Here is a 14,084-nt window from a genome sequence, read left to right as displayed (position 1 = left end):
GATAATAGTCAAATACTTGTCCAGTTTAATTAAACATAATTTAGTCAATGGCTCAAACATAAAAAGTATAAGAATATATTCGGCTGGTCAAATATACATAAATTATCTAATCCCCAAAGACATTTAAAGTCTTTGAAGTAATGTGAGAGTGTGATTTGTTTTACTTTGAAAATATTCTGCATTTGATATGCTAGTGTCTTGAATTAGAAAACCTGAATGTCGTGAAAAATCATTTTCCCTTGTTTGCTTCCAAAGGAATTTACTACTATAATTTTAAAACAAGAACAGAGTTCAGTTTCAATTAACAATGTACTAAGTTAATGCTTAGCCTTCCCAGGTGGCGAGTGGTAAAGAATCTGCAAATACAGGAGACAAAAGAGACATGGGTTTGATCCCTGGATTTGGGAAGATCCTATGGAGCAGGAAATGGCAACCCATTCCAGTATTCTCGCCTGGAAAATCCCAGGGACAGAGGAGCCTGGCGGGCTACAGTCCACGGGGTCACAAAGAATCGGAGGTGACCGAGCGTACGTACACATGCACGTTAATGATTAGTGTTTATGTTCTTAAGTTTCAGCTGTTTTAAAGTTTATGAATCCTAAAGAAGCTGGGCTAATTTTCTATCAGAAAAATATCACTGGAAAGTGCTATTAGTTTAAAGTGCAGAGGAAATAAGATAATGTAATCTGTTGCTCATTTTAGCCGTGTACCATGACATCTAATCTATTAATATTAAAGAACTTCAGGCTTGCATACTTACTTAATTCACAATAAATGATACAAATTAATTGAGTAGATTAAAATTTTGGCAGCAATAAATCTTTATAAAGTTTGGTTCTTGATAGAGAAAGAAAAACAAGATAGTCTTTCATATGTAAAGAATAACACATGGGACAATTGAAAACCAGTTTAGCTTAATATTCCATGTGTACTTAACAAAGTTCTAGTTTTTCTCCAAACCCCATAAAATCTTCTTTTTAATGAGTCTGGTAAAATATCTAAATTGCAACACTGCATCTATACTTTGTCCAAAAAAAATTGTAGTATATTTCATTTAAGTTGCATAAAGCAAATATTCTATGAACATTTCATTATTTATAAACAGTATTCTTTTGAATAGAAACATGGCAGTAAAGCATGAAGACCTTGCAAACTTTGGGATTCTTAAAAGCCACCTGGAAAACAAGGCAAAGACCAAGATCAGAATATGGCTTCTCTGGTGGCTCAGATGGTAAAGAATCCACCTGCAATGCAGAAGACCTGCATTCAATCCCTGAGTCGGGAAGATTCCCTGAAGGAGGGCATGGCAACCCACTCCAGTATGCTTGCCTGGAGAATCCCCATGGACAGAGGATCCTGGTGGGTTATAGTCCATGGGGTCACAAAGAGTCAGACATAACTGAGCAACTAAGCACAGCACAGCACAGCACAGCACAAGATCATAATAGTTCCAGAAAAAGGAAATACAAATTTCTCTTAGATGTATAAAAGGCATTGTTTTACCCTTAGTACAAGATACAAATTGAAATTATGAGATATTATTTTCAACTATCGGATAGGTAAGTATAAATGCATTTGGTGAGAATGTGAAAATATAGGCATGCTCCTACAGTTCTGAAATTTAAATGGATACAAACTCTATGCTAGGAGTTGGGGGAGGGCATATGATCTAGGAGTTCAGTCTCTAGGAGGTTATAATACAGATATACTCAGGTGTGAAATGACACTGCAATATTGTAATGACAAATAATTGGATAGAATTTAAAGGCCCATCTTTGGAGACCAGTTAAATAAATTTCATAAAATAGATCCTTAGGCAGCCTTTTGAAAGAATGAAAATGCTCTTTATGTATGGATCTGGAACAATATGCAAACATATTATTAAGGACTTCCGAATGGTGTTATGACTGATTAGGGGCACAGAGACCCCTTTCTGCTAAGGAACAACTAGGCCTTGGATAGGACCCAACTCTTTGAGGCATTGTTGGTCTCTCAAGAGATGAGGGAGGTTTCTGAAGACCCTCTCATTCCAAAAATCAAAATAAAACTAGAGCTGTTCTGAAGTAAATGATAATAGTAGTAACACTGTTATCAGGATACTGAGGCTTTGGCCAGTAGAAGATTGAAAAGAACGAACTGAGTCAAGACCCTGAAGTGACTCCAGAATGATGGTTTCTTTGCCTACCCAAAAATAAGTTCCAGGTGGATTAAAACCTAAATAAGACAGAACTATAATGCTCTTAAAAGAATGGAGGAGAGTATATCACAGCCCCCAGACAGTAAAGAATTTATAAAAGATGATGTGAACAATTGCAAGTACAAAATAAAGATTGATAAATTTAACCACATTAAGATTAGGAACTTTTGTTCCTCAAAAGACTGTATTTTTAGTTATTGTTAGGTATCATTAGAATAAAAAAGAAAGGTCATGAGAAGGTATTTGCAGTACGTATAATCAGCAAAGCCTAGTGAGCATTACTATTACAAACTGATAGCAGAAACAGTCAAATAGAAAAATGGGTAAGACTTTATTTAACAGGTACTATACAAAAGGTGATATCCAAATGATCAATAAACATTCTCCTTAGTAATTAGAGAAGCACATTAAAACTACAATGGGCTACACACCTATCAGTTTGGAAAAAAATTAAAAGTCTGACAATATTAAGTGTTGGAGAGAAAACTGGGACAACAGGAACATCCAAACAATGCTGGTGAGATGTAAATTAGTATCAGTTCAGTTCAGTCGCTCAGTTGTGTCCAACTCTTTGAGACCCCATGAATCGCAGCACGCCAGGCCTCCCTGTCCACCACCATCTCCCAGAGTTCACTCAGACTCACGTCCATCGAGTCTGTGATGCCATCCAGCCATCTCATCCTCAGCCGTCCCCTTCTCCTCCTGCCCCCAATCCCTCCCAGCATCGGAGTCTTTTCCAATGAGTCAACTCTTCGCATGAGGTGGCCAAAGTACTGGAGTTTCAGCTTTAGCATCATTCCTTCCAAAGAAATCCCAGGGCTGATCTCCTTCAGAATGGACTGGTTGGATCTCCTTGCAGTCCAAGGGACTCTCAAGAGTCTTCTCCAACACCACAGTTCAAAAGCATCAATTCTTCGGTGCTCAGCCTTCTTCACAGTTCAACTCTCACATCCATACATGACCACAGGAAAAACCATAGCCTTGACATCTTTCTGAAAATATCATGTGGCATCCAATAAAGTTGAACATATTTGTACCTCTGGCCCAACAATTTAAATTCAAGATCCATACCTTAGAGAAATACACGCAGATGTGCATCTGAATATATGTATAAGAATGTTCACAGGAGTATTGTTATTAATTGGCTCAAACTGGAAATAACCTAAAAGCCCACCAACAGCAGAATGGATAAATAAAATGGTACAACTGAATATTATACAGTAATAAATATCAACTAAAATGCAGGCAAAAGGAATAAGCTGGAGATACATAAACAAATCTTATATACCTAATGTTGAGTTAAAAAAAAAAGCAGGATACAAAACAGTACATTCAGTGTGATTATATACTTAAAGTTTAAAAAGAGGCAAAAGTAAGTCCTTTTGTTTAAAAATGCACACAGAGGTAGTAAGGTAGTACATTTGTAAAGAAAAGCAGGGAAATTACTATAAGTCGTTGGATGATGGTTACATCCTGGGGGATAGATAGAACTGTGATCAGAAAGGTACACACATGTGGGCTTCTCGAGTGCTGATAATATTCTATTTTTTGACCTGGAGGATGGGTTATGTGGTTGTTTTGTGGTTATTTTTTGAATTATGTTTTTTCCCCCACAATGCATGTTATACTTCACAGTTTAATATTTCAAAAAAGAAACTAAAGGAAATCAACACTAAGATAAACAAGCCACAAGAAAGTACCAGGAATGAATAGGCAAATTTCAGGGGAAAGTAGAACTTTTCAAGTATACATGGAAAATTAAGGCCAAACACTCCAAAAAAAAAAAAAAAAAAAAAACCTGACCAGATGCTGGACCACAATGCAAGTCTCAACAAATTTCAAAATAATACTGAGCATATTCTCTGACCACAGTGGAATTAAGCTAGAAATAAAATTATCAGTAGAAAATTCACACATTTGTAAATTAAGAAACACATCTCTAAATCGTCCATTGTTCAAGCAAAAAATCATTAAGGGTGCTAGAAAATATTTTAAACGGAGTAACACTGAAAATACCACCTGTCACAAGCTGTGAGGTGCAGCAGAAGCCATGCTGAGAGGGATATTTACAGCATATAAAATGCACATATTAGGAAAGAAGGAAGGTGGAGAAACTTATGGTCTAAAAATCTCTCACGAGATTAGAAAAACAGCAGAGACAGGTGCAGAGCGCCATGTAGCAGGCACGTGGTTGCTTGTGGGCCAGAGGTGGCCAGGCAAGGCCCAGACATCCTCAGGATGGCCTTCATGTCTGGTTGCACCACGACAGCCCCTCCTATCGGTTCCTTCAGGACACTTTAACTTGTCTGAGACTTGATGGCCTAGAGAGAGGAAGAAAATTTCTTCTCTCTTAAAAATGCTAAAAGACTGAGACAAGAGTTGGGGGATTTACATAAAGTGAGGAAGATGAATGTACAGTTCCTCTCACTAATGACACTTCTACTTTGCAGCAGAAATTAGGATAATTGAGAGTATTTAGCTAAGAAACTTCAAGTGTTGTTTGATACTTGCTGCTGCTGCTGCTGCTAAGTTGCTTCAGTCATGTCTGACTCTGTGCGACCCTAAAGATGGCAGCCCACCAGGCTCCCCCATCCCTGGGATTCTCCAGGCAAGAACACTGGAGTGGGTTGCCATTTCCTTCTCCAGTGCATGAAAGTGAAAAGGGAAAGTGAAGTCGCTCAGTTGTGTCCTACTCTTCACGACCCCATGGACTGCAGCCCACCAGGCTCCTCCTCCGTCCATGGGATTTTCCAGGCAAGAGTACTGGAGTGGGGTGCCATTGCCTTCTCCGCGTTTGATACTTAGACCTTTTAAATTTGGTTCTAATATCACTTTATTGTTGGCAACAATGGAACTCAGCAGCTCTCTCAATAACAGTAAGAAACAGCGGAGGTGATGCCAAATGTGTTCGACGACTCTAGCTGTGCAACATCTCAGCAGCATGGACAGAAAGTCAGTCTTACAAACTAAAAAGTGAAACTTGAACCGTGGCTTCTACTAGGAAGGAAGAACTGATTGTAGTTCTTGATCATTTCAACATACAGGTGGATAATCTCGTTTCAGTTTAACACAAGAGATGAGCAATCAGTTTTAGCTGTCTAAATCAAGGGAAACAAATATAAATTCTCCATGAGAGCAACCCATCTTGAGCAGATGAAGAAAGGTTGTTTATACATTATGGAAACAAAAGAAAGAACAGGGAGTAGATAGATCAAGGAAGAGTAATTTATTGAACTAAACCACCAGTATTTAGAGAACGAAGAATATTTTCAAAGTACTGCTATTTTAAGCACATTGAAGGCTAACTTAAGATTCTTGAAACATGAAATGGTTTGGGCAGTGGTCAATGAAACAGAAAAACAATAGCATGCTATGAGAGATAATATAAAAATTAGAGAAGATCCTGCTGCTAGACTCGAGGAAAATGAAGAACAGCAGGTCAAACTTAATGAAGCAGAAAAGAAAAAATACAAGGATATTCAAGATAAAACAGAAAAGATTAGTGAAGAGACAAATGCATGAACACCAGAATGTATGGTATTGAAAGCAGATAGATGTTACTCCTAAGAAAAGAGCCTATAATGAAACTGAAGTTTTATACAGTCATTCCCTAAAAAAGAAAATCCAAATCCGTATAGACCATTAAAGAAAGATGATGAGCAGCTTTTCAAAAGAATTGAAGAACTGAAAAAAAGTTATAATCAATCTTTGGAACTTGAGCTGAAAGGCAAAAATATTACCTTGGTTGAAAAAAGAGTGTGACCTAGTCGTACTGAGTCAAGTAAATCAGACAGAGAAAGACAAATATTGTATGACATCGCTTATATGAGGAATCTAAAAAAAATGGTACAAGTGAACTCATTTACCAAACAGAAATAGAGTCACAGATGTAGGAAACATATTTATGGTTACTGGGGGGAAATGGAGGAAGGATAAATTGGGAGATTGAGACCAACATATATACACTACTATATATAAAATAGATAACTAATAAGGACCTACTGCACAACACAGGGAATTCTTCTCAAAACCCCAACATGACTTTTATGGGTAAAGAATCTAAAAAAAAAAAAGTGGCTATAGAAGCTAATACAGCATTTTAAATCAACTACATTTGAATAAAAAATTATATAAGAAAAGAGTGTAAAGGCCTTACAGGTTCAAAGAAGTTCAGTCGACCAAGAGATTGAACAGTTTCAGCAAGCCAAAGGAAACATACCAAAATTTAGGGAGAAGAATGAGATGTGAAGTATATACTGAACTATATAATCAGAGGCAACTGAAAGAAAGTAATACCGGTTGACTAAAAGGATTTGGCCCTCACGTTCCAACCCTTCTTGAAGCCAGAGATGATGCTTATTGATGTGAACATTTTACCTATAAACCTGTAGGCTCTTCAGGCTCTTTCATTCATCTTGGGGACACTGAGCTTGCTCTAGCTATTGAACCTTGCTTAAAAGGACTTCTGCAAGCCTATTGTTGCCATAATCATGCTGAGGAAAGAATGCTTCAGGCACAGATGAAAAGGTTTTATTCACTAGGGACCTCACAGCCACAGATAATAGTTTCTGAGTTTTGGAATAAGACGTATGGTATTAGATAGAGCTGCTTATCATCCAGTTTCCAACAGTTCTGACAGCTTTAGAAATAGAAAATGCAGTTGTTGCAAATAGTCTCACTGACAGGAGAGACATAGAGACAGTGTTACTAACCAAAAATAATCATGTAGCTTGTGCAGTAATGCAGTCCCAGAGCTACCAGAGAATTGTAGCTTTTACTGCTGATGGTGACCACATCTTTGTGGGACGTTATTATTTACCTGAAAATAAGACTTGAGTTTCTAAGCAGAAATGTGGATTTATTTCAAACTGACTTAGAGAAGAAGGTTGAAAATACATAAGCCCAGATAACAAATTTTCAGCAACACTTGTCTATTCCTGAAGAGTATATTAAACACAATGAAAGTTTTCTTAGAAGTTGCCAACTACATTGTAAAGTGTTAGGATGAAATTAAGAAAAACTCTTTCTAAAACGTAGGAACTTGAGATGTAAAAGAATCCTAGTCTGTAGATGTTGAAACCTTGGAAGATGAGGTTCAAGAAAATAAAATGAAAATGAAAATTGTTGAGAAAAATATGGAACAACAAAAGAAAGCATGGAGCCTCTTAAAAGTCTGAAATAAGCAGAAAACAAGTATGTTGTAATTAAACTGAAAATTAAACAGTAGTAGATGAATTAAACCTTGCTGATTCTGAAGTGGCTAACCAAAAACAACAGAAATGGCATTGTGAAGGAAAACAAAAAGAATGTTTGGATACTTTAAATATTTTTAAAGGTTTTTTTCAATGTGGGTTATTTTGAAAGTCCTTATTGAATTTGTTACAATATTGCTTCTGTTTCACATTTTGGTTTTTTGACCTCAAGGTATGTGAGATTTTTAGCTCCCTGGATTGACCCGACATCCCCTGCACTGGAAAACAAATTCAACCACTGGACCGCCAGGGAAGTCCCCTGGATACTTTAAATAAAAATAAGTGAAAACTAGATATTAAAGAAGAAGAACTAGAGGAGAAAATGTCACAAAAAAGAAGATAAATCTGCCCAGAGAAAATAGTAGAAAAAACGTTTAGCTGTCGTCGTGGTTAGCTAGCGGAATGTCCACAGTGCACGGGCCTTCACTGCGAGTGTCCCTACGTTTTGACATCAGTGAGGAAGATCAGGTTGCTGAGCCTCATGCTTATTTGAAATCTAAAGGAGCTGAAATTTCAGAAGAGAACCCTGAAGATGGACTTCATGTAGATTTGACTCAAATTATTGAAGCCAGTGATGTATGTCTGAAGGAAGATTATAAAGTCCTTGTAAAGTCCTTGAAAGTGTGATGAACAGCGCGGTATCCCCCTGTTGATCCTGGAATGAGATAAGCAGGAAGCTCTGATTCTAAGCCTGTGGGAGAAACTGGTCAGATTTCAGGAAGGTGAACGTCCATCTCTGAGACTACAGTTGCTAAGCAATCTTTTCCATGGGATGGATAAGAAAACTCCTGTAAGATATACAGCCTAATTATAGTGGTAGCCTCTTGTGGGGCCATCCAGTATATTCCAACTGAGCTGGATCAAGTTAGAAAATGGATTTCTGACTGGAACCTCACTGCTTTAAAAAAAATACACTCTTTTAAGACTACATTATGAGGCACTTGTGGCTTGTAAGAAAAGTGATGCTGCATAAAAAGTTATGGTGGAATTGTTAGGCAGTTACATGGGGGACAGTGCTTCCCAGGCTCGAGTTGATGCCCACAGGTATATTGTGCAAGCATTGAAAGATCCAAATGCATTCCTTTCTGATCATCTTCTTACTTTAAAACCAGTCAAGTTTGTGAAAGGCGAGCTTATGCATGATCTTTTAACCATTTTTGTGAGTGCTAAATTGCCATTATATGTCGTTTCATCAGAATAATAAAGACTTCATTGATTCAGTTGGCCTACGACATGAACAGAATATGGCAAAAATGAGACTGCTTACTTTTATGGGACTGGCAGTGGAAAATAAAGAAATTTCTTTTGACACAATGCAACAAGAACTTCAGATTGGAGCTGATGATGTTGAAGCATTTGTTATTGATGTGGTAAGAGCTAAGATGGTCTACTACAAAACTGATCAAACCCAGAGAAAAGTAGCTGTCAGTCACAGCACACATCAGACATTTGGAAAACAGCAATGGCAACAACTCTATCACGCAATGCCTGGAAACAAAACTTGAACAAAATGAAAAACAGCCTTTCGAGGCTTTCTGACACCTGAATTTTTACTCTGTATAATTTTGTTCTTTTTGGAAAATCTAAATCATAGTAAAATATAGGCTGAAATCTGAAAAAAAAAAGTTTAGACAAAGAAATGAATAGATTAAGACAAAAGATACAGGCTGAACATGCTAGTTTTAGAGATCAAGAAGAAATAATGGGGCAGTACTGAGGAGCATGAGAAACATATCTTGATCTGGGTAATAATGTAAAGACTTTTGAAAGGTTTATTAAATTACTAGAAGAAACAAGAACTCATAGATACAAAGCACATCAATAATTTAGAAGGTCTTTGTAATACAACTTGTACTTTGACAATTTATCTCAGCCAGCCTATTTACGGAAAAATGAATTTTGTCCACAAGAATGATGCTGTTACTGTATCAGTTCCACCTGGGGAGAGAAACAAAGTTCCTTTCTATAACAGCAAGGCCTTATCCAGAGGTGAATATTTTCGTTTTTGTTTTTCCCATGGCTTGTTTCATTCTTTCCCTGTGGTCCATTGCTGAATCTCCTTTCAGATACAATCAACACAGCTAAAAGATGTGTGCTGTGTGAGAAGTCCCTTCAGCTGTGTCCGACTCTTTGCAACCCTATGGACTGTAACCCACCAGGCTCCTCTGTCCATGGGATTCTCCAGGCAACAATACTGGAGTGGGTTGCCATGACCTCCTCCAGGGAATCTTCCTGACCCAATGATAGAACCTGCATCTCTTATGTCTCCTGCATTGGCAGGCTGGTTCTTTACCACTAATGCCACCTGGGAAGCCCCAGCTAACAGATAGTTCTTTGAAAAATGAGGAGAGTGAAAAAGTTGGCTTAAAGCTCAACATTCAGAAAACTAAGATCATGGCATCTGGTCCCATCACTTCATGGGAAATAGATGGGGAAACAGTGGAAACAGTGTTAGACTTTATTTTGGGGGGTTTCAAAACCACTGCAGATGGTGATTGTAGCCATGAAATCAAAAGACGCTTACTCCTTGGAAGAAAAGTTATGACCAACCTAGATAGCATATTGAAAAGCAGAGATATTACTTTGCCAACAAAGGTCCATCTAGTCAAGGCTATGGTTTTTCCAGTGGTCACATATGGATGTGAGAGTTGGACTGTGAAGAAGGCTGAGCGCCAAAGAATTGATGCTTTTGAACTGTGGTGTTGGAGAAGACTCTTGAGAGTCCCTTGGACTGCAAGGAGATCCAACCAATCTATCCTAAAGGAGATCAGTCCTGGGTGTTCATTGGAGGGACTAATGTTGAAGCTGAAACTCCAACATTGGCCACCTCATGCAAATAGTTGACTCATTGGAAAAGACCCTGATGCTGGGAGGGATTGGGGGCAGGAGGAGAAGGGGACGGCTGAGGATGAGATGGCTGGATGGCATTACCGACTCGATGGACGTGAGTCTGAGTGAACTCCGGGAGTTGGTGATGGACAGGGAGGCCTGGCGTGCTGCAATTCATAGGGTCACCAAGAGTCGGACACGACTGAGCGACTGAACTGAACTGAACTGAATGACCATAATAAATTTCTTAAGAGAGTGAACAGGTAAAAACAGAAAACATCTCATTTTACCACACAGCTTGGATCAGCTGTGAACTGAACTTTTTGATGCTTTACCTGTGGTTACCATTATTACAAATCTTTTAGATAGTAAAAGATCTCAAAAGGATATTATGAGACTTTATAACTTTTAAAAATTAGATGAAAGGAACAAGTTTCTAGCAAGGCCCAGTTCTCCAAAATTGATACAAGAAGAAACCAGGTAATTCAATAACTCAAATTGCATCTGCAATTTAAAACCTTCTCAATGAAAGGAAGGGTTTGCTTCTACTATTATTTTTTTGTCTTTCTCATTGGTCACCTTGTCCTTCTTTACATGTCTAATAGTGTTTTATTATATGACAGACTTTGTATATGAAAGAAGGCTCCAGCTGATACCTTTCTTAGGCAGATAGATTGAAGAACAGATCACCTCAATAATCCAATCAGTGATTGAATTGATTCAGAGCTTTTAACTGAGAGTTTGTATAATCTCTGTTTCCTCAGCCCTGTAGCTCTGTCCTTCAGATGTCTGAATTTAGCTCTTTAGTATCCAACCCCATTGTTGGATACTAAATACTCTAATACATTGTTAGAGACCAAATTGTGCCTCCCCCACCCCCACCCCGACCACCCCCCACAAATTCTTATGCTGAAGTCCTACCTCTCAGTCATCAGCATGTGACCGTATTTGGAGAGAGGGTCTTCAAAGAGGTTAAAATGAGTTCATCAGGGTGAGCCCTAATGCAACGTGATGGGTGTCCTTATAAGAAGAGATTAGGACACAGACATACACACAGAAAGAAGGCCGTGTGAAGACAGGGAGACCACCATCCATAAGCCAAGGGAAATAGACAGTATAGAAACCTAACCCTGCTAACACTTGGATCTCGGACATCAAGCTTCCAGAACTGCGAGAAAACAATCTTTTCTAGATTACCCAGTCTGCGGTAGTCTGTTATGGCAGCACTTAGCAATCTTGCTGAGCTTCCCCAATGGCTCAGCACGAGACACAGGAGACAGGGGTTCTTTGCTGGGTTGGGAAGATTCCGTGGAGAAAGAAACAGCACCCCACTTCAGTATTTTTGCCTGGGACATCCCATGGAGAGCAGAGCCTTGTGGGCTACAGTCCAAAGGGTTGCAGAGTCAGACACGACTGATGACTAAGCACAGCAAGCTACACACGCATGGACAGAAACCTGAGGGAGGGCCTAGCTGTGAATCTGTGAAAGCCTCTAGTAGGATTTTTTTCCCCTATTAGCATTTTTTCCCCTAAGCACCGCAAGACAGTGGAGATGAAAACCTGCCTTTCTGACCAGCACCCAGCCTCACATCACCCTCAGGAAATGTCTCAGGGGCAAAATTAGCCTTGCATTTGGGCTTTTCCACTTTCTCATTGGTCACTTCAGCTCTGTGTGACTGCCAAAATTCTGCTGGCTTCTTTTGCTTCTAGTACAGTCTCCCTGCCTAAATCAAGCCCACCAGAAAAAATAAAAGACAATCACTAGTTCACCTAAGATGGGTTCTTGCTGTTGTGGAATTTTAGTTTACCCATTCCTCTGCTCCTCAACTCTCTGATAGCTTTACAAATATAAATTTGCAATTTATCCATTTTATTTTCTACTTGTTGCCACAAAAGCATTGGAATACTGCAAATTGATACATCCTATTTAGAAGTTAAGGTTTTTATTAAACAAACTAACTGAGTCCAGCAAAATATAAAGGGACATATCACAACTAAGTTGACTCTACTTCAGGAATATGACTGTTTCAACATAAAAAATCAATGTCATTCACCATGTTAACAGGAGAAATGAGAAAAATTTATGATTATTTTAATACTGTAAGCATTAATAAAATTCTATATATAGTCATAAAGAAAACCTCTTAGCAAACTATAGATGGAAGGAAACATCTTTAAATTGTTAAAGGGTATTTATGAGAAAGGGACTTCCCTGGTGGCTCAGTGATAAAGAATCCACCTACAGTGCAGGAGTCTCAGGAGATGTGGGTTCGATTCCTGTGTTGGGAAGATCCCTGGGCGAGGGCATGACAACCCACTCCAGTATTCTTGACTGGAGAATCTCATGGACAGAGGAGCCTAGTGGGCTACAGTCCATAGGGTCACATAGAGTCAGACACAACTATAGCAACTTAGCATGTAAGTACACATTTACGGAAAAACGAAGCTACAGGAAACAGTACTTAATAGTGAAATATTTCACTTTGAAACAAGGAATATACTGAAAGTCCTACTTAATACAATAAGGCAAGAAAAATAGATAACAGGGTTAAAGATAGAAGAAATAAAATTGAATCCTTTGCATTCTTAGAAAATTAAATCCACAGATTGATACTAGAATTATTAGGTGAGGGCTTCCGTGGTGGTCTAGTGGTTAAGAATCTACCTGCCAATGCAGGAGGCACAGGTTCAATCCATGGTCTGGGAAGATCCCACATGCTGCAGAACAACTAAGCCTGAGTGCCACAACTATGGAGCCAGCACTCTGCAGTTTGGGATCCAAAACTACTGAAACCCATGCACTGCAATAAAGAGTAACCCCTGCTCTCCAGAACTAGAGAAAAGCCAGCACACAGCAGTGAAGACCTAGCACAGCCAAAAATAAAAATAGATAAATAAAAAGAATTATTAGGTGAGTTAACAAATTTACAGAATACAGATTGCCATGCAAAAGTCAATGAAATTGTCCTTGTTGAGCATCAAACCATCAACAAATGAAATCTAAAAAGATACCATTTACAATAGGATTAAAACATACCAACCACCTACAATAAATCTAAAGAAAGATATGGAATACTTCTATACAGAAAACCTAAAAACATTTTTAGAGAAATTGAAAATGATCTAAATAAATGGAGAGTTATACTCTGTTGATGTATTAGAAGATTCAAATTAGTGAAGATGTTATTCCTCCCTAGGTTTACCTGTAGAGTCAATGTAGTCCCAATCAAAATTGCAATGAGTTAATTTTTGTGGAATTGACAGGTAGATTCTGAAGTAGAATGGGCTTCCCTGATATCTCAGTTGGTAAAGAATCCGCCTGCAATGCAGGAGACCCCAGTTTGATTCCTGGGTCAAGAAGATCTACTGGAGAAGGGATAAGCTACCCACTCCAGTATTCTTGGGCTTCCCTGGTGGCTCAGCTGGTAAGGAATCTGCCTGCAACGTCGGAGACCTGGGTTCAATCCCTGGGTTGGGAAGATCCCCTGGAAGGGAAAGGCTACCCACTCCAGTATTCTGGCCTGGAGAGTTCCATGGACTGCATAGTCCATGGGGTTGCAAAGAGTCGGACACAACTGAGCAACTTTCACTTTTTTGAAGTGTAAGGATAAAGAATATGTCAAGGATCAGGAATAAGCATGTGCTCCTGAGAAAAATATCTGAGGGCAAACTCTGCTGAATATTAAGATGTAAATCTAATTAATACAGTATGATATTGGTGAAGACATTGACAGATAGATTACAGAACAGGGCAGAGTCCATATATAGACACCTGATTTAAGACAAAGGTGTCACTGCAGAAGTGG

At 38.6% G+C, this 14,084-nt stretch overlaps 2 pseudogenes; both read left to right on the top strand.

Annotated features, from left to right (window-relative positions):
• On the top strand, positions 4,278 to 9,534 carry LOC102188983 (annotated as a pseudogene).
• Positions 7,852 to 8,995, top strand: LOC102179056 (annotated as a pseudogene).

The sequence above is a fragment of the Capra hircus genome, chromosome 2 (genome assembly GCF_001704415.2).
Source record: "Capra hircus breed San Clemente chromosome 2, ASM170441v1, whole genome shotgun sequence".
NCBI classification, from domain to species: domain Eukaryota; kingdom Metazoa; phylum Chordata; class Mammalia; order Artiodactyla; family Bovidae; genus Capra; species Capra hircus.
This window is presented reverse-complemented; position numbering and strand designations above follow the sequence as displayed.